Source organism: Chlorocebus sabaeus, chromosome 20, assembly GCF_047675955.1.
Source record: "Chlorocebus sabaeus isolate Y175 chromosome 20, mChlSab1.0.hap1, whole genome shotgun sequence".
Taxonomy (NCBI): domain Eukaryota; kingdom Metazoa; phylum Chordata; class Mammalia; order Primates; family Cercopithecidae; genus Chlorocebus; species Chlorocebus sabaeus.
Genome location: NC_132923.1, coordinates 14,402,219 through 14,422,973, shown reverse-complemented (window position 1 = coordinate 14,422,973; position 20,755 = coordinate 14,402,219). Strand labels below are relative to the sequence as shown.

The window sequence follows — 20,755 nt, the reverse complement described above, 5'->3', positions numbered from 1 at the left end:
CTTTCCCACCACGGACGCCTTGTGTCCCTTTTCCTGCTAGTGTCTGACCGCCAGCCTGCGGGGGCTGTGGCCGCCGCGGTTCCACGCTGGTTGCAGGCTGCCCACCCGAGAGCCCAGAGCCGCGCTAGGAGGCCGGAGGAGGGCCCCGCGTGTGGGGAAATCGCAGGGGTCAGCGCAGCCGGAGAGTGGTGGACTAGCCTCGTCCAGGGAGAACTCCCTTCCTGACCACAGTCTGTCCCCCGCCAGGTAAGGGGAGAGGAGGGACAGCACAGCCTCCTCTCCCTGGCAGGAGGCTCAGGGTCACTACCTTCCCCTCTGCTTGCTCGTTGCTATTCTTCCAAACCACTCTCAGCCAAAGAGTCCACCGACAGTCACCCACACGACAACCCGGGCCTCCTTTCAGCAGTGGCTGCCGCCCCGAAGCCACCGCGCCCTCTCACCTCCGCGGTTCTGCCCGCTGCCTCTGCACTTCACTTCCCTGGCTCCCGCTCTCCCCTGAGCTTACAGTGGACGCGGGGTTCGTCCCAACCCTTCTTGGGAGTACTGAATGGCAAAGGGGGAGCGTGCGCAATTGCTTGGTCGAGTGTAGACAAGACATTGCGGGATTTGACTGTGGGACCATCGCTTAGACGTCCTAGTGATTTTTACACCTGCCTTCTGCTTAGGGCACCGGCCAATTTTCCATTTGTGTCTACTCCACCTGCTGTCTTTGTTGGGTAAGCGAACATGGCTCCCCTCTGCCACTTAATCGACAAACGGGCGGTCCTGGAGGACTTCGCCCGCCGCTCACCCCCCTCCCAGCCTCGCGGACATCGCCTCCGGTCGCCTGTTCCAAGGCCTAAGAAGCGCGTCAGCTGCGAACGGAGGTGAGGAGGCTCAGCTGACCCCCTGTGTCAGCTGACAACGTGTGGCACGCACAAACGCCACAGCTTGGCTTGGCCTCTCTGTTATTTGCAGCTCAGCCCAATCGGCGCCTCCAGGACGGCGGAGGCGGCAAAGACGGTGGGCTTCTTGGGTGCAGCCCCAGGAGGGCTGGCATCCCTGCACGGCGGTGTACACCTGAGCGAGACGCTCAGTCGCTCTCTAAAGCCCCTTCTGCGGATGACGGACACGGAGATAAATAAAAGCGGTGTGTCACGAGAGGCCGTCCACCAGGACTTACCCTCCTTCGCCAGGGTTTGCACCTCGCGGCGAGACTGTTCTGCCTCTGGCCCTTGGAGCAAGCCGGCTGACAGCGGAGTAAAGAAAGATTCCTGCGGGTGGGCGGTCAGTGCAAAACAATTCCCTGACCAGAAATCACACCCGGGATGCGATGGTGAAAGAGCTGAATGGTAGCCACTAGACCAGCAGGGGGGCACGGGAGGGTCTTTCGCAACCTTCTTGCCATGTAAGCGACTGTTTGCCTGTGCGCTGGGAGGACTTGGGCCTTGTGGGAGTCGTTGGTCGCTCCTGGAGTCGTCTCACAAGGCCTTTTCCTCCCTCCTTTCTCCGAAAGAGGAGCCCGCAGGCGACCCACCCAGCACTCCGCGAGGCGAGTCCTGGAGCGGGTTGCAGCATCCCGGCTGTACCTGAACACTGACCTACAGATATGCCTTTGTGAAGCTGCAGCGCGTGGAGAAACAGTCGCGGGTCGCCGGGGTCAGAGCCGCGCACCGGGTAGCCAGGAGCAGGTAGGAGCGAGGAGGCTCCTGGGGTGAGACCGAGGCACCCGAACATCATAAAGGACTCAGAGCTTGGCATCCCTGAAACCATAAAGGACTCACACGGATGCGGAAACCGAGAAGGGCTGGATGGAAAACTCTTTCCAGGGAGGCTCCGGGGCCCTCAACTGGTCTCCTACCTTCCCCTGCAACCTGCGACACCTGCCATTTTCCCATCTTAGGCAATGGCAACGCCACCCTTCCTTATGCTCCGGGCAAAACCTCCGGAGTTCCCTCTGATGCTGGAGTTTTTTCCTCATATCCAAGATCCAATTGGTCGCCAATTCGTGATTTCCCGTTGGCCAAGTGCGTGGGCATTGATCTACACGCGAGTTTCTCCACCTCCGCGGAATGGCTACTTCGGGGTTGGGGAAGGGCCCTCCGGTGGATTGTAAGGTGTTTAGCAGCATGCCTCGCCTCCGCTGACTAGATAGATGCCAGGGGTTAACATTCTCCCTCCGGGCTTCCCCCATCGTGGCCTAGTGTCCCAGCAGGGATGGGGGAAGCATATGAGGGTGAAGTTGCTGCCTGTTGAGAACCATTGGTGCGCATAGTCCTGCCCTCTGAGCTGTGCTGAGGACTGCCCAGATGAAGGTTCAGGGGTCGATCCAGCTCGAGAACCCCTCGCTCCCCGCACAGTCGGACCTTAAAATTGGAGGGTTTTAACATCTCGACATCATGAGATTCTACCGTTAGGTCTTTTCTTCCCTTCTGTCCACCAGTTCGGCTTCTTCTGAGTGTGTCGACCAGGGCCAGCCAGGCAGAAGGCTGGTTTCGCTCAAAGAGGATCCTCTCGCCCCTCCTGGAGCTTCAGGCCTATTTGGGTTGGGCCTGCAGAGAAGCCTTAGGGGCCACTTCGTTCAGCATCCGGTGGGGTAGGGGTTGGGGGCAGGTGCGCGATGCGGGGAAGAAGAGGGTTTGACTGCTGTTCTCGACCCCGGGCGCCAAACCTCCAACCTGGTGGGGCGCACCCCTCCGGGCTCCTACTGGTCCCACTCGCCGGTAGTTAGGTCTCCGGTCAGCCTGAGCTCCCGAGACACCCAGGCCCAGAAAGACACGTCGAGATACCCAGGCCCAGAAGGACACGTCTGGGAAAGCAGCTACTCACTTAGGTCCTGTCCGCAAGGGATCCCTTTCTGATGGGAAAGAAAGGCCGCGAGTCCTGTCCTGTTGAGTAAGCGGAAGAGAGATTAAAGGGAAGAGAAGAAAAATCCTGTGAGGTTTCAGGATCTAAAGTTACCATGAAGTCGACCAAACCTTGTCTGGAGGTCCTCCCGTGGCTGGCGAATGTGACTCAAGTCCCCGTCTTCAGTTTATCAACGTGGAAAAAGCCTAGGACAACGGCCAGTACCAGCTACTAGGCATCCCCGGTCTTTCTAGTTGGTGGTACTGGAGCTTCCCTACCCAGGATTTCTGTGGATTTCAAGGATACAACTGACCAGCCTTTGTTGTTCCAACTGCTCTTATTTGAAGAAAGGGCCGATCTGTTGAGAAGCACATAGAAAACCACTTCTGTAAGAGTATAGCAACTGTTGTTGAGACTGTCACATTCCCCCTCCTCCTCCTCCCTCTTCCTAGAAATGTGCAATAAAAATTAATCCCCAGGATGGGCCTGTTGTACTTTCAATGCACAGTTGTCAGAACCTAAGGGAACTCTAGGAGATTCTGGGATGAATATTTGAAGTATAACACAGTCATTTTTATTTATACTTGCATTCCAAAAACACATTGGACAAACACATCCAGTTCACCTGTGCCAGACTTACAAAGATGGCAAAAGAGGGACTACATACAAACAAGTGAAAGATGTAACCAAATGGCTTTTAAATATTTGCTGTTTCCACTGAAGGTCTTCTCTGGATACACCTACCAGTGTCTTCTCTTTCTCTAAAATCAGACATTCAAGTGCCAGACCCTGAAATCAGTTTTCTGGTTCCAGCTTGTTCTTCCCCGTTCTGTATCTCTGCCCCTCCATTCTCTTCTTTCATATGCAGTAAAAGGTCAGCTCTCTGTCAGTTTCTCATTTGCAACATCCCACTTGAAGAACGCGATGACCAGCATCAAAAATTAGACACCCTCCATGGGACTCCATCTCTGTCTTAGTTGGAGCTTCTATAACAATGTACCATAAACTGGGTGGCTTATCCACAACAGACATTTCTCACAGTTCTGAAGTTTGGAAATCTAAAATCAAGGTGCCAGCATGGTAGGATTAGGGTGAGGAACCTCTTCCTGGTCATAGATTACCATCTTCCCACTGTATCTGCAGGTGGCTGAAAGAGGCTGAGAGAGCTCTCTAGTGTCTCTTTTATAGGGGCACTAATCCCACTCGGGAGGACTCCACCCTTTGGATCTAATTACCTCCCAAAGACCCCTCCTCCTAATTTTAACACTTTCCAGGGGTGGGTGGGGGAAGGTTATGGTTTCAACCAAGGCATTTTTGGGGGACACAAATATTAGGTCTCCTGTGATCTTTCTAGAAAAAGAAGAAATTATAAATGATCCAAAGCTTTGTACATTTCATAGTCAGAAAAAAAGAAAACTTTTCCTAAGATTTTGAAAGATCTGAAATGTGAGCTTCCTCCCAACCAAACCCACCACTAAAATCTGGACTCTGTGCTGAGTGTTGTGGACTTTTTGTGTGTTCATCCTCCCTGCAGACAACTGAAGATTTATTCTCTCCAGAGGGTAGAAGAGAAGATCTATTTGGAGAACCCAGTCCCAATATTTCAATGTAGGTTCCTTCTATTTTCTGTGTCAGCCTGCTGAGAAATAAAGAGAGACGGTACAAAGAGAGGAATTTTACAGGTGGATTCCCGGGGTGACATCACATATCGGTAGGACTGTGATGCCTACCTGAGTCTCAGACCAGCAAGCTTTTATTAATGGTTTCAAAAGGGGAGGTGGTGTAAGAACAGAGACTAGGTACAAAAATCACCTGCTTCCAAGAGCAAAAAGCAGAACCACTGATAAGGGTCTAACAAAGATCACATGCTTCTGAGGGAACAGGGCAAAGAGCAAAAGCAGAACCACTGATAAGGGTCCAACAAAGATCACAGGGCAAATGGCAAAAGCAGAACCACTGATAAGGGTCTATGTTCAGCGACACATGTATTGTCTTGGAAAACATCTTAAACAACAGAAAACAGGGTTCAAGAGCAGAGAACTGGTCTGACCACAAATATACCAGGGCTGAGTTTTCCCAACCCTACTAGCCTGAGAGTTCTGCAGGAGAGCAGGGCTTACTCACTCATCTCAACTGCGCAAGACAGACCTTCCCACAGTGGCCTTTCATAGACCTCCCCGCAGGGGCACATTCTTTTCCCAGGGTATCAATATTAATATTCCTTGCTAGGAAAAGAATTTAGTGATATGTTTCCTACTTGAATGTACATTTATAGATCCTCTGCAAGAAAAAAATATGGCTCTTTTTGCCTGACCCCACAGGCAGCCAGACCTTATGGTTGTCCTCCCTTGTTCCATAAAAATCGCTATTGTTCTATTCTTTTTCAAGGTGCACTGATTTCATATTGTTCAAAGACACATGTTTTACAATCAATTTGTACAGTTAACACAATTATCACAGTGGTCCTGAAGTGACGTACATCCTCAGCTTATGAAGATAACAGGATTAAGAGATTAAAGACAGGCATAAGAAATCATAAAAGTATTATTTGAGAACTGATAAATATTAAGATGAAATCTTCACAATTTATGTTCCTCTGCCATGGCTCCAGCTGGTCTCTCCATTCGGGGTCCCTGATTTCCCATAACAAGGATCCTTGGCCCCAAGGGGGCAATCAGCATAGATGAGCGAGGGCTTGTGTCCCACACTGAAATGAGAAGGATGAGGTGACAGCATATGTTGATCTGTGTGGTGGTTACATAAGTTATGACCTAATTCAAAGCTTATTGTGCTGTATGAAAAAGAAAACCAGAGGACTTGCACAACCTGACTTTCAGACTCACTCTAAGTTGTCATAAACAAGGCAGTGTGCAAGCAGCATTGGGAGACCCAAATACATAAACAGATTGACTTGGGAGACCTGAAACTGACCCACAGCTATAAGATCCATAGGGATTTTTTGTTTGTTTATTAATTTCTTTTTGCTTTCTGAGACAGGGTCTCACTCTGTCATCCAGGCTGGAGTGCAGTGGCCTGATCTTGGCTCACTGCAACCTCTGCTTCCCAGGCTGAAGTGATCTTCCTGCCTCAGCCTCCCGGGTAGCTCATACTACAGGTGCATTTTAGTAGACATGATGTTTTGCCATGTTGCCCAGACTGGTCTCCAACTCCTGGGCTCAAGTGATCCACCAGCCTCAGTCTCTTAGTGTGCTGGGATTATAGGCATGAGCCACCATGACCGGCCACAGGTTTTCAATAAAAGCAGTTCAAGGGGCAAAGGAAATAGTTTCAATTAATTGACTTTCATAAAAGAGAAGGGGAAGATGAACAAGGTTATTTCTCCCTCACACTATACCTGAAAGTAACTTGAGAGACATTATAGACCAAAACTTAAAAGCTGAAACTATAAAGCATTTCGAGGCTACTTTGTGACTTGTTGGTAGACAAAGATTTATTAAACAGGGCACAGAAAAAAACGTGTATAAAGGAAAGACTTGATAAATTAGACTTCATCAATATTAGCCGTATCTTCTCACCAAAAGACACCACAAAGAAAGTGAAGGAATAAGTCAACCTCAGACTGGGAGAAAACAGTCACAAAACCTATCTGACCCCTAAACCCTGTAACTATGATGTATGGTGAGATCTTCTTACCTGGTAATTAAAACAACAACAACAACAACAACAAAAACCCAATCAACCCAAGTATGCTAGATAGGTAAAACACTTGAACTGATACACAAGAATAAAAGGTACACACATGGCCAACAAAGTACATACAGTATGTTTAACTATCAGGAAAATGGAAATTAAAACCACATTGAGACACCACCGTAACTCCCTGTAGCATGGCTAAATTTATAAGGAGAGGAAACACCTAATCTTGGAGAAGATGAAGAACAACAACAACTCTCACATGTCATTGATAGAAATGTAAAACGACACAACTACTTTGGGACAAGTTTTGGCTGTTTTTATGGACTTGCACATATCCTACTCTTTGGTACCAGCAATTCTGCACCTAGGTTTTCCCCAAGAGACATGAAAACAGATGCCCTCAATATCTCTTGTGGGAAGAAAGTTCAAAGCAGGCTTATTCAGAATAGCCAATACCAATTTATTCAGAATAGCCAATACCCAAAGGCTCGTTATTGGGTTTGGGGGTGGGGCGGGAATGGCAAACAAACTGTGCTGTTTCTTTGCAATGGAATACTACTCAGCAATGAAAGAGGAATGAACTTCTGCTACACTCAGCAATGGGTAGAGCCAGAGACATTATGCAGAGAGAAAGAAGCATGTACAACAGAGTAGATGCACGGTGATTCCATCTGCATGAAGTTCTAGAAGCAAAGGTAAAGTGAAAACAATCTGGAGAATGATTATTCACAAATAAGGCAGAGGACAATGACAATGATTTTTATAATTCTAGTGATTACATTATTGATTGAGTAGTCACTAAATCCAGGCATGTCTGACAACAGCAGTGTAAGGAAGAGTTTGTGAAGTGGCCCAACCTTCCATAGAAAAATGTTGAGGCACATAAAATTTAAGATACTTAACCAAGGTCAGGCAAGAGCTGACACAGATTTCCAACACAGAACCTGGGTTCTTGGACATAGGTTAGACTGGACCTGTCCACTTCTCTGTTTCAGGTGTCTCTGGGATTCTCAGCTACAACAGAGGAGAGAGAGAAGGAGATGGAGGGAGAGAGGAGTAGGGAAGAAATGGAGGGAGGCACAGGGCCTGTAGCTGTCGAAGAGCAGAGAAGGAACTCTTGCCAGTGTATTTACAGTATAGAGAAGTTTCCTGGGGATCAGGACATTAGCAGATGCTAAGCTTGCTGTGGTCAGGAGATGAACTTGATATGCCATAGATTTAGAAATTAAAACGAAACTCTTAAGTTATTGGAAGAGAATGTAGCAGAATACATTTCTGCCTTAAGAGATAACAGGAAAAAATAAAGCAAAGTAGAATTTCACCAAAGTTATCAACTTCTGCTCATCAAGAATCACCATGAGAAAGTAAGAAGGTGAGCCACAGACTGGGAGAAGATAATTGCACTGTGTTTACCGGAAAAAAAAAAATGACTCAAATCTTGAATGTAGAAATCAGTAATAAAAAGTCAACCCAATTGAATTAGGGAAATTGCTTCGATAGCCTCTCTTTGCAAAGAAGGATTGCTAAATAGTGAAAGACATTAGTAAATATGCTCAACAGCATTACTCATTAAAGGAAACACAAATTGAAGCCACGATGTGGTACCGTTTTACATCCACCAGAACGGGTGTATTTAAAAGACAGAACACACCACGTACTGTCAAGGATGTTCAGCCAGTGGAACTCTCCTTGCTGGTGAGAAACCATTCTAGAAGAAACCATTTGGCCGTTTCTAATAAAGTTAACATTGCACCCACCCTATGACCCAACAATTCTAGTACTTGGTATTCCTCAAAGGAAATGAATGCACATGTCCACAAAAAGACCCACGCAAGAAGAATCTTCATTCTTCTTGTCTAGCAAGTGGAATCTGTTCCTTATCAGCAGGAGTAGAAGTCTGAACACTTCTGGCCACAGCCTCTTGGTATCAGAGTCACCAAGGAAATACAAGCAGTCAAGTGCTGGATGGAAGAACAACACATTATTCACACAGAGAGGAGACAGAGCGGGGTATGGGCTCTGCTTTAGTCCTGTGCGTTGGTCCCCCATGGCCAGCAGGTCCTCCGTTTGGCCTCACACACAACCTCTTGAGAAGCAGAAGAAAGGGTCCCGCCCCCTCCTCTCAGTAGGGGGCAGATACAGCAGCTGGTCAGGTGCCAGTTGATGCACATGTTTAAGTGGAACTAAGTCTGATCCGGGAAAGATACTCCTACACAAGGAGGTGAGCCCAGCACAGGCTGTGAGGACTCCTTGTCTCTTGGGAAGGAAGTGCTCCAGGCCCAAGGCCCATTTCTACCCAGCAGAGTGGAGGTGGAAAGACCCCTGCAAGAGATTGCCCTTTTCCACACTTTCCTGTTGACATATAAACTTGGTGATGGGCACGGAGACAAGCCATGGGAGGCCACAACAAACAGTTTGGAGTTTGAAGCCATTAAAAGCTTGTCGTAGTTTCGTGTGTAACAGCCCCAGTGACTGGAAAACAGGTTCTGATCACACCATTGCCTTCGTGTAAGCCACGACCAACACGGCTGACTGGGTTATTTGCTCTGTGAGGCTCAGAGACAGGAGTGTGCATGTCCAGGGTTTCCCTTGGACTCCTCCCCAGGTTGGTGAGCTGTGAGGTCTCTTTTCCTTCCCCTGACCTGTCCCCAGTGACTGGAAAAATGGTTCTGAGCACACCATTGCCTCCGTGTAAGCCACCAACAGGGCTGACTGGGTTATTTGCTGCATGAGGCTCAGAAACAGGATAGAGCACGCCCAAGGCTTCCCTTGGATTCCTTGCCAGATTGGTGAGCTGTGAGGCCGGGAGCAAAAAGCGATAGCCTGAACGAACGACGTTGCCGTGACTCGGATTCGAACCGAGGTTGCTGCGGCCACAACGCAGAGTACTAACCACTATACGATCACGGCGAGCCACAGGCCAAGCTACAACGTCTGAGTTTGCGCTAGTAATTTTGACGTCAATAGATTTCGATTATCAAGTGGATTTGTTCCCAGACAGCCACGGGGGGCTCCCGCTTTTCTTTCTTTTATGCCGGCTCTGCTTTTCCCTCCCTTCCTCCCAGTCCTCATACGTGATGAGAACAATTCTCATCTCCTCCACTCCAGCTTGGGCCTCCCTGCACCAGCCTCTCTCGGGAGGTCTCTCTGTCCTCGTCCGCACCGCCTCTGCTTCCCTCCCGCCTCTCCGTATTTCTCCTTTTCACCCTTCCTCTCTCCCGCCCCACCGACCCAAGCCGAGGTGAGCGAGAAGAGCGCAAGCAGCGCAAAGACTCGGGTGAAGGCGGTGCCAAGAACGGGAAGAGCCATCTCTGCTTGCTTTCCTTGGGACCCACGCTGCTCAGGCCCAGGGAGTCGCGGACCCGGACGTTTCCTGGGATGCTGGGTCTGACGCCTGCGAGAGGCAGGACGCGGCGATGGCCGTTCCCCTGCGCTTCCGGCTTCGGAATCACTCAATGCACGGGTTTCAACCGTAGCCAGCAAGATGCGCCTCTCTGGTTTTCCCAGGCTTTGGAACCTGCACAATTGTTCTACAAAAGGCGGTGGCTCCGCCTAACGTTGGATGGGCGCTTGCTCTGCATGGTAATACCAGAGCAAGAGTTGACTGTCCTTGTGTCGCAGTCCGGTGGTGTGCTTGCTTCCAAGTCTAGAGGTGGGTGGTTCGAGCCCGTTCTATGGAGAGTTTCTTGCATTTTAAAAATGCTTAAACCGCTGGTAACTTTCTTCTATCCAGCACATGCTCTCATGGAAAGGCAGAGCGACAGAGCAAGACCAACAAGACCAACTTTACCCTCCTCTCCTCCGTGTCTGGCGTACGACATGAGGACATAAATCAAGGTCCGCTAGGATTCTGGAATCTCTCTCTCTCCCTCTCTCTCTCTCTCTCTTCCCCCCCACCCTCCAGTTTTGAGACGGAGTCTCGCTCTGTTGCAGCTGGAGTGCAGTGGCGCGATCTCGGCTCACTGCAACCTTCGACTCTCTGGTTCAAGCAATTCTCCTGCCTCAGGCTCCCGGGTAGCTGGGATTATAGGCACGCGCCACCACGCCCAGAGAAGTTTTGTATTTTCAGTAGAGACGGTTTCACCATGTTGGCCAGGGTGGTCTCCGTCTCCTGACCTCGTGATCCGCCCGCCTCGGCCTCCCAAAGTGCTGGGATTACCCACCGCGCCTGGCGCGCTCTTCTCTCTCTCTCTCTTTAACTGTCATTCATTTAGCCCTTTCTATACGCTTTTGAGGTTAAATTGGTTCCGTGATTTTACAATTAACATATAATGCTCTAGACATTCTTGTACGGGCATTTTCAGCCACTGGTGTAAGAATTTCTACAGCATAGTGGTTCAATTACTATAGGAAGAGCAATTACTCTATCATAGTGTTCACACGGTTTTTATATGATTCCATTGTCTCTCCTCTGTTGGCTTATTAACTATAACTCTTTCTTTTTGTTATTTTAGTAATTGCCTTAGGGCTTAGAGCAAACCTTTTTAACTGATCACAGTCAACCTTCAAGTGATATTAAACCTCACCTTCTGGCCTTGACGCTACTGCTGACATGTACTTTACTTTTAGGTATGTTATAAACCCAACAACACAGTGTTATTGCTTTTGTTTAAATAGTCAAATTTTTACAAAAGAAATTTACAAAATAAAAAAATACCTAGTATAGTTACCCATTTCTGGTGTTCTTCATTTCCTCCTGTAGATCTGGATTTTCATCTGGTATTGGATTCCTTCTGCCTGGAGGACTGCTTTGATGTTTCTTGTAGTGTGGGCGGGCTGGTAGTGAATTCGGTCAGCTTTTGTACATCTCTAAATGTCCTTATTTCACTTCCACTTTTGGGAATTTATTTTTTCTGGCATAGTATTCTAGGCTAACTTCCCCTCCCCTCAGTACCTTAAAGATGTTGCTTCTCTGTCTCCTCTTGTGCATTGCTGCTCCTGGTAGCGTCCGGCAGAGCAGAAAGGAAGCTGACGCAATCCTCATCTTTGTTCCTGATGTACAATGTCTTTTTCTTCTGGTCGGATTTGAGCAATATTATTAAGATGTATCTAGGAGTGGTTTTCTTCTTGTTTCTTGTGCTTTGGTTTCCTCAACTTTTTGGGTCACTGGATTTATAATTTTTGTTATGATTGGGAACTTTTCAGCTATTGTTTCTTCAGAAATTGGCCAGGCACAGTGGCTCACACCTTCAGGAGGCCAAATCGGGAAGTGTTGAGTGAGGCCTGAAATTCAAGACCAGCCTGGACAACGTACTGAGACCCCATTCCTAATAAAAATAACACAGAAAGAAAATAAATGTTTCCTTTCCTCCCCGCTCCTTCTCAGGGACTCCCATTACTCATAAATTAGACCTCTTAAGTCTGCCCTACAGTTCACTGATAATCTTTTCACTAAAACAAAATCTTTTGTCTGTGAGTTTCATTTTGCATATTTTCAATTATTCATGGTTCCATGTTCCCTGATCATTTCTTCCTCAACGTCTAATCTGCTGTTAATCCCATCCAGCAAATTTCTCATCTCTGATACTGTGGTTTTGGTGTGATATTGGCTCACTGCAACTTCTGCCTCCCGTGTTCAAGTAGTCCTCCTGCTTCAGCCTCCCAAGTAGCTGGGACTACAGCCATGTGCCATGACGCCCAGCTAATTTTTTGTATTTTGTAACTTGAGTAGAGATGGGGGTATCACCGTGTTAGCCAGGATCGTCTTCATCTCCTGACTTTGTGATCCACTGGACTCAAACTCCCAAAGTGATGGGATTACAGTTGTGAGCCACCACACCGGCTCCTTCCTTCCTTCCTTCCTTCCTTCCTTCCTTCCTTCCTTCCTTCCATGAGACAGGGTCCCACCCTGTAGCCCAAGCTAGAACTCAGTGGTGTAATCTTGGCTCACTGCAACCTCTGCCTCCCAGGCTCCAATGATCCTCCCACTGCAACCTCCTGAGTAGCTGGGACTACAGGCACACACCACCATGCCTGGATAATTATTTGAATTTTTTTGGTAGCGCTGAGGTTTTGTCATGTTGCCCAGTCTGGTCTGAAACTCCTGCACTCAAGGGATCAGCCCACCTCGGCCTCCCAAACTGCTGGGATTACAGGCATCTGTTTGTTTGCAGAGAGGAGCAGTGGGCAGATTTCAGGTAGGAGAGTAAATCGGGCATCTGTTACTCCAACATTGCCAGGAGCCGAAGGCATCTCTTTACGTGTTCTTAGTTTGACTTCAACAGGAGGTGTGCCAATTTATCTTCCAATATATTTTTCCAACTCAGTGAGAGACTTTTCCTTCATGCTCTTGCCAGCACAGCAAAGTTTCCATACATCAGTCTGATGTACCAGTGAGGGGGTGGTGCCCGCCTGACTTACCTAAGCAGGAGACGCAGCAGAAAGACATGGTGGACACTGACTGCCCAGAGATACTCTCTGGCACGTGTTCCACAGCTAAACCTCCAAGATGTTTAGAAAGTCTTCCAGTAATTGTAATTGTTTTCTCTGGTGATTTACCTAACTGAATCCAGAGAAAACTAGCTGGAGGGACCCTGAACTGCTTCCTGTCAAGAGGCTTATCAAATAGGAGAGGAAAGAATGGCTCCTTCTAGACATTTGTTCCTCTTCTCTTTTCTTTATGAATTGCATTCTGCTTTTGTTGAATGCAAACGATCTACGGACTGTTCTCCCTCCTAGACAAGGGTGAATTGGCACACTAATAACTACCTCTGTGTTTTATTCCTTCTTTGACGGTGTTTGTTTTGTTTTGTTTTTCTGTAAAACTCATCTCACTGGAGACAAATCTCTAGAGCCATAGGATCCTGCACCTGACCATGCTTCTTATGCAGACCTGGATTCTTGGAGTTATTGGCTCCCTTTGCCTTGGTTCTTTTGTTGACTCTCTTCAGCAAAACTGAACTCTTGACTTTTACACCCTAAATCTGGCTCTTGGACATATAGGTCCTTTTGCTTCCTGACTCCTCCTTGACCCAGCCCAGCCTTTCCAACCTCTCCATCTGTGTGTCTGTCTGTCTCTCATACTCCAGGCTGCCCCTAGTATTACCCACTTTCTTCTCCTCCTCTTCAATGTTCAGGGTTTACCTTCCTCTCTGCCTACAGAGTCCCACAGGCTGAGGGGGTGTCCCCTTACAGAGAGGGGAGCTCATTCCAGAAGGTGCCTCTAGACTTGGAATAAACCTTACAAAGAACACCTAGGTTTGAAAAGCTTTTCCTATCTTCCCATTACCCGAATTATTCAAAGGACTAAAAGTGGGAAGTCCAGTAGAATTCTTGATGTCTTTCAGAAACCTGCATTGGAACGCCTTCATTCACCGAGCATTGGGTGCTCACGAGGTGTGAAGCCTTGGTCTAGGTGAGTAGCTGCATGGTGAGCAAGTCCTGCCCCACCGAGCCCACATCTGGAGGCATCAAGAAGGGAACAGGCAGTGGGAACACAACCGGCTGGTGTCCTCCCCACAAGCATTTCCCCATTCGGGCACAGGGAATACAAGCGGTGAGCACGACAAATTAAGCATAGCAAAGGATGGGGAAGTGGCTGACTTCAGAGCAAGAGGCTATGGTGGTCACGTGTGGTGGGGCAGCTTCCCATAGGGGAAGTGCAGGAGGCAGTGTGGGCCAGGGAGAATGTCGTGGATCTGGCATTCCTGCATCTTGCCCCTACTCACACGGCCTGGTGTCAACTCGGAAACATGGCAACCACACAACTTCTGGCCTCTATGTCACCACACCCTCAGGCATCTAGAACCTGTGCAATGGCACAAAGAAGTGAGGATGCACAACCTGGGGATGGGGGCATTTAATAACGGACAGGTGTCTGAGGCAGATGTCATCAGACTTCCAGGCACCACTTGCCTCTTTGTGGAGCAATCAGGGCAGTCATCGGCAAAAAAACTAAAGACTACGTGTCCTGCTCCACGAAGAGGCGTAGTTAACCTTGTAACTATTCTTTTCGGACCTTCATTCTTCCACGTCCAGATATATGGGGGTCTTTGTTGCCCATCTGCTTCAAGTAAGATGATGAAAATCCTGCCTGAAGGCTTAAGGGTTTGTTAGAAAAATAAATGCTGTTTACAAAAGGTGCATTTTAGGCAAAAGCTCAATTCTGGAGCTCCAGAATCTACCTATCCCAAGCCCAATACACACCTCCTTCCTCTCCCTCCCTCCTCGCCGCACCTGCCTTCGCTGATTCCTCAGGCTGCACATCTCTGAGCAGATGACAATCCCTAGCAGAAGAACAAGAGAACTTTGGACTCTTCTCTCCATGAAGCCGTAGACGCGAGCAGATAGCCTCATTCCGTGGCGGTGTGATTCTGAAGTCACTCAGGTTTTCTGTGCCTCCATTTCTGCATTGTAAAATGGGCCCAACAGGAATGCATTTCAAAATGGGTTGTTCCAAGTTTAAATAAGACATAGCAGTAAAACATTGAGCCCAGGCCCGAATGCATAGTAAATACTCCAAGAGCATTAGCCATTATTACTATCATCATCACCGGTGGCCTCATCGTGGCTATTATCATTATCTACATCCACCTTTGAAATAATTGCATATCTTTTTATGGTATGGAGGGATCGCAACCTATAACATTTCCAAACTGATGAACATTTATTATTACAAATATTGCGGCTGGGAACATATTTCTGCATTTTAATCATCACCGGTGTGTTTCTCTATCAAATCTTCGCACACAATTTGGGGATGTTGCAAAACACATTCCCTGACCGGGAATCGAACCCGGGCCGCGGCGGTGAAAGCGCCGAATCCTAGCCACTAGACCACCAGGGAGACCAACAAAATTGCCAATCTACTTGTCTGAAGAAAAAAAGAGGAGGTAAATACTAACTTTTTAAGAGGAGGAAAGCCCAACTGAAACTGGCTCTCTGTGACCCAAGCGGGCTGCAAGACTGCAGGGCTCCAAGCAGTCACTGCCCAGCTGCTCAACACCTCTCACCTCTGCCAGCCTGGCCGCTGCTTTGGGCTGTATTGAGGCCAGGCCACAAGGAAACAGCGGTGTTCCATTCTAGCCTAGCTGTAGCACCGTGTGAGGCAGAGCCAAGCACTTGCTCTCTTTCTGAGCCTCAGTTTCCTTGCCACCAGAGTGCAGACTTGGCTCTCAGCGGGTTATGAGCCCAGTCCTTCTGGTTCCTGATCTCTGAACTGGCTCAAGGGGCTCCACCGATAAAGACATGTGTAGGCGTCCCCTTTCGCCCCAAACTAGTTCAATTCGTAGAGCATGAAACTGAATTGAGGGGTCTTTGGCTCGAGCTCCAGGTGCAGATTTAGGTTCGTTTTCTTTTGTTCAGCCACGCAATTCAACCGGTTCCAACTGTGCTCCGGGAGCGAGGAAGCCAAGTGGGCTTCACAGGACAGACCTCCTTGGTTTCAGAGACATTGTAGCTGTCAGCTTGAAATGTTCAGAAAGAAGATTTCGGCGGTAGATGAGAAGACTGGAAATTTCTGGATCTAAAGCTAACATGACGTCCACCTCATCCGGCGCCCTCGTCTCCGATCCAACTCACCGCGGGCAAACCGGGCCTGGTTCCTAGCGCTCAGCGGGGTTTCAGATAATAATGGAACTCCTCCCGTGCTTCTTCTGATCAAAGATGCAGCTAAGTTCCCCCATCCCACCCCTCAGCTCCACTCCCCTCCCTTGAAAAAAAAGAAAAAGAAAAGGTCATTATGAAAGCCACCTTTCGTGTGTGAGGCAAACCTGCTGACCCCACTCTAGCTAAACGACCCGAGCACCGCCCCTTGAGGACATATCCACGAAAATCTTAGGCGCCGCCTTGGGCAACTGCATATTGCTGCCTATGACGGCTGAAATTCGGCTGCATCTCGACATTCCCGCGGCCCCAGGAAAGTGCTGGCAAAAGGCCCCGGGAAGCACCTGCGATCCCTCAGGTAAGAAGACTGCGGATCGCAATAGGCCCGGGCTGAGGGTTCCCCGCCTGCTCCCGAAATGAAGACCCTGGAGACCCATAGCCGGGCTACGGGATCCCGATTCTTTCCGCGGGGTATCCAGTTCCAGAACTAAGCGCCGGTGTGCGGGATTCGCCCCGCTGACACTCTCCGGCTCCCAGAAGTTGCAGCAGCCGGCGGGTTTTGAGCTTCCGAGTCCCGGGCGCGCAGGAGTACGGACGCCATCCCTCCAAGGCTGTAGACCCCGCCTCGGGGCCTTTTCCCTGGCGCCGGCAATCACGGCTCATTCTTTCACAGGGTATCGACCCTTCTGGTCCTCCCAGCAGCCGCAGGACCCTCCCTGCCCACCCTTCGCCCAAGCCGAGGGGCCTCATCCTTGCTCTTTCCTCGCGGGCCCTCCACTTAGGGTGTCAACAGAGGTAGGTCAAGGGAGAAACTTGGATTTCTACACACACCTGGCTACAATGAGATGGCGCTACTCCCCTTTCCCTGCAGAAGCAGACTCAGAAAAAGGTAGTTAAAACAGAAGGTTTAAATAAAATCGAGAGTCTGATAACATAATACCCAAAAGTCCAAGTTTCAATTGAAAATCATTCATCATACCAAGAACCAGGAAAATCTCATACTGAATGAAAATAGACAGCAAATACACACTGGCAATATGATGAGAGAGGTGTTGGGATTGTCTGACAAAGATTTTAAAGCATGCAAGCCTGATGAAAATGCTTTAGTAATTATGAGCACATTTGAAATCAATGGACAAATAGAAAGCCTTAGCAATTAAATACAAGATTTAAAGGAGAACCAAATGGAAGTATTAGAAGTGGAAAATACAACCACCAAAATAAAAAGTCCGGCACATGGACTGAACAGCAGAATGGATGGTGCACAGCAAAGAAATCCATCCACGGCACATGAAAAAAAAAAAAAAAAAAAGAAATTACACAATCTTAACAGGGAAAAACTAGACTGGGTGAGAAAGTGAACTGAACCTCAGGGACCTGTGAAACTACCTCAAAAGGTCTCACTTTCATGTTGTTATCTATGTCTGGAAGGGGAAGAGGAAGAGGAGAAGGCTGAAAACATAAAGAAATAAATGGCTAAAAGCTTCTCAGAGTTGGCAAGAGACGTAAACCTACAGGTTCGAGAAGCCATGAGAACCCCAAATGGGATAAAACCCAAAGAGGTCCGTGGCAAGACACGTGAAAAAATATAATGTCGGAAATGAAAGACAAAGAAAATATCTTGAAAGCAACAGAGAAAGGTAACACCTTACCTAGAAAGGAAAAATAATTTTGGCGATGATGGATTTCTCATCAGAAACCATGGAGACAGAAAGAAGTTGCCCAGTGCTTTTCAAGCCGTGAAAGAAAACAATTGTCAGCCCAGACTCCTCTCTTCAGCAGACACATCTTTCAGGGTTAAGGGGAAGATCAAAACAGTTTCAGATTGAGAAAAGCTAAGGGAATCTCTGACCAGCAGTTCTACCCTAAAAGAAAGGTTAAAGGGACTTCTCTAGACAGAAAGGGAATGATTAAAGAAGGAACCTTGGGACATCAGAAAGAAAATTTAAAAAAATATGATAAGCAAAATAGGCCTTCCTTCTCTTGAGTTTTCTAAACTATGATTGATGGTTTCAGAAAAAATTGCAGCATCGTTCGATGTGGTTCTAACTCTCCTTAAAGAAAATGTTTGAAACAATTATAAACTGGGAGGGTAAAGAGACCTACAAGGGAGGTAACTCATCTATCGTTCACTGAAGCTGATACAACAGTGATACCAGTATACTGTGTGGTCAGATATAGATGCACAGACATATGAATGTCTGTAAAAATCAAGAGGGCTATGCAAACAGATAGAAACACTATGGATAAGGCAAAATACCATTCTCAAAGATGTTCAAGTCACCACAGGAAGGTAAGGAAAAGAAAGCATATCCAGAAAACAACAACAGAGAGAACAAACACAAAAGGAAAAATATAATGACAGACTTAAGCCCTAACATATCAATCATCATATTAAATATCAATGGCCTAAGTACACCAATTACAAGACACAGATTGGCAGAGTAGGTTAATGGACATGACCCAACTACATCCTGGCTACAAAGAGACTACCTTCAAATATGATGATACAGGCAAGTTGAAATCAAAAGGATGGGAAAAGATATATCATGCAAACCTTAGACAAAGAAAAGCAAGACTGGCTATATTAATGTCAGATGTAGTATATTTCAGAACAAAGAAACTAATCAGAGACAGAGAGGGATATTAGATAATGAGGAAACAGCCAATCCACCAACTCCTCCCCTGACAAAAGTCATAAATGTCTATGTAACAACTGAAAATACTGAACAGAGAACTAGACAAATTCATAAATATTGCTATATGCTTCAACATCCCCCTTTCTTACAATTTATACAGCAATCAGACAAAAAATCAACAAGAATGTAGAAGAACCCAACAGCATGATCAACCATCAGGACTTAAATTGACAATTTTAGAACACCCAACCACATCAGAATACACAGTGTTATGGGATGCATTGTGCCCAGCCCTCTCCCCCAAATTCATATGTTGAAATCAGAACATTAGTAGCAACTAGTGATATACTAATTAAAATCACAATGAGAAATTGCTACATACCTATCAGAATGACCAAAAGAAAAGCTTAACCACATCAAGTTCTGTCAAGGATTCAGAGAAAGCTGGATCACTCATACATTGCTGGTGGGAATGTAAAAGGTTACAGCCACTCTTGGGAATATCTGTATAGTTTTTACTTTTAAAACCATATGTGCAACTACCATACCACTTAGAAATTGCATTCCCTGCATTTATCACAGAGAAATAGAATCTTATGTTCACACAAAATCTGTATACTTAAAGTTTATAGCAGCCTTGTTTTTAATAGGCAAAACTGGGGAAACAATGTATAGATGACTTTCATGAGGAGAATGGTTAAATAAACTATGTTATATGTCCATAGCATCGAATAGTCCTCAATAACTTTTTTAAAAACAACAAACTATTGATACCCACAATAACCTGGATGAATCTCCACAGAATTATGCTGAGTGGACAAAGGGTAATCCCAAAGGTGACATGTAGGATTCTATTTATGTAACATTCTTGAAATGAATAAATTATATATGAATGGGCAATAGGTTAGTAGTTGCCAGGGGTTAAGGAGGGAAGGAGGAGCAGCACTGATGATACAGGGTCATGGCTATAAAAACAGCCACGTGATGAATCCTGGTGTTGATGGAAATGTTCTGTACCTTGCTTGTATCAATGTCAAGCTCCTGGTACTGTTGCATTTACAATACATTTGCAGTATTTGCAAATATTACAATTTTGGAAACATTACCAAGATGTTACCATTGGAGGAAACTGAGTAAAGGGTACAAGGGACCTCTCTTTTTCTCTCTGAGTTCTTAAGATTGTATGTGAATTATTAAAACGTAAAAATTAACTTAAAAATCCCAAGTATATTTATCCTTGACTGATCATGCCTTTGCTTAAAAACATTAAAGCAACAATATTTTTCCCAACACCCGTCATTTTCTTAAAGACAGTTCTAACAAAAGCTGTTCTTAGGGCTTTTCCTAAAACTTTAAAACTTCTAGTAATCCTTACTGTTGTTCTTTGAGAGCCTTCCAGGGTTTTGTTTTATTTATTTATTTTACACCTTTCAAGAGAATAAAGACAAAAACTGGCAACTGGCCTATAATACTATATTAGTTCTCCAGAGAAAGAAAATGAGCAGGATACACACACACACACACACACACACACACACACACACACACAGAAGCAGAGAAGCCCAAGTTCTACTCTGAGTAAGTTCTAGACCTAGGAGAGTCGAATATAGTTCAAGACCAAGTCCAAGGCTTAAGGCAGAAGACTGATGTCCCAGCTCAAAGACAGTGAGCAGAAAAACTTCTTTCTTAACCCTTCATCCTATTCAAGCCGTCCATGGGTTGGATGAGGCCCACTCACACTGGGGAGGGCAATCTGCTTCATTCAGTTTACTGATTCAAATGTCAATCTCCTCCGGAAACACCCTCAGAGACACAGTGAGAAATCATGTCTAACTAAATATCTGGGCACTCCCTGGCCCAGTCAAAGTGATACAAAAATTAACCTTCACAAATACTCTCAATAGAAGTGACTAACAAATGTAGCATCATGTCCTGCCTGTTTATCCCATGACAATTAATATATTCCAGCATAACATTGGCTTCCGTTCCCTTACTGTAGCAACACGTAGGAGTTTCATTTAACGTGAGGATAATTTTGACATTATGGAGTCGTACATACCACTGCCACTTGTGGATTGTCATTTTGCCAT

The 20,755-nt window shown here is 46.8% G+C and overlaps 2 non-coding genes across 2 annotated transcripts; both read right to left on the bottom strand.

Annotated features, from left to right (window-relative positions):
- Window positions 1-9,321: 9,321 nt before the first annotated feature.
- Window positions 9,322-9,393, bottom strand: TRNAH-GUG (transfer RNA histidin (anticodon GUG)). The gene has a single exon. It is a non-coding gene; the product is annotated as a tRNA-His (tRNA).
- Window positions 9,394-15,196: 5,803 nt separating this feature from the next.
- TRNAE-UUC (transfer RNA glutamic acid (anticodon UUC)) lies at window positions 15,197-15,268 on the bottom strand. Its single transcript has one exon. It is a non-coding gene; the product is annotated as a tRNA-Glu (tRNA).
- Between the last annotated feature and the right edge of the window lie 5,487 nt (window positions 15,269-20,755).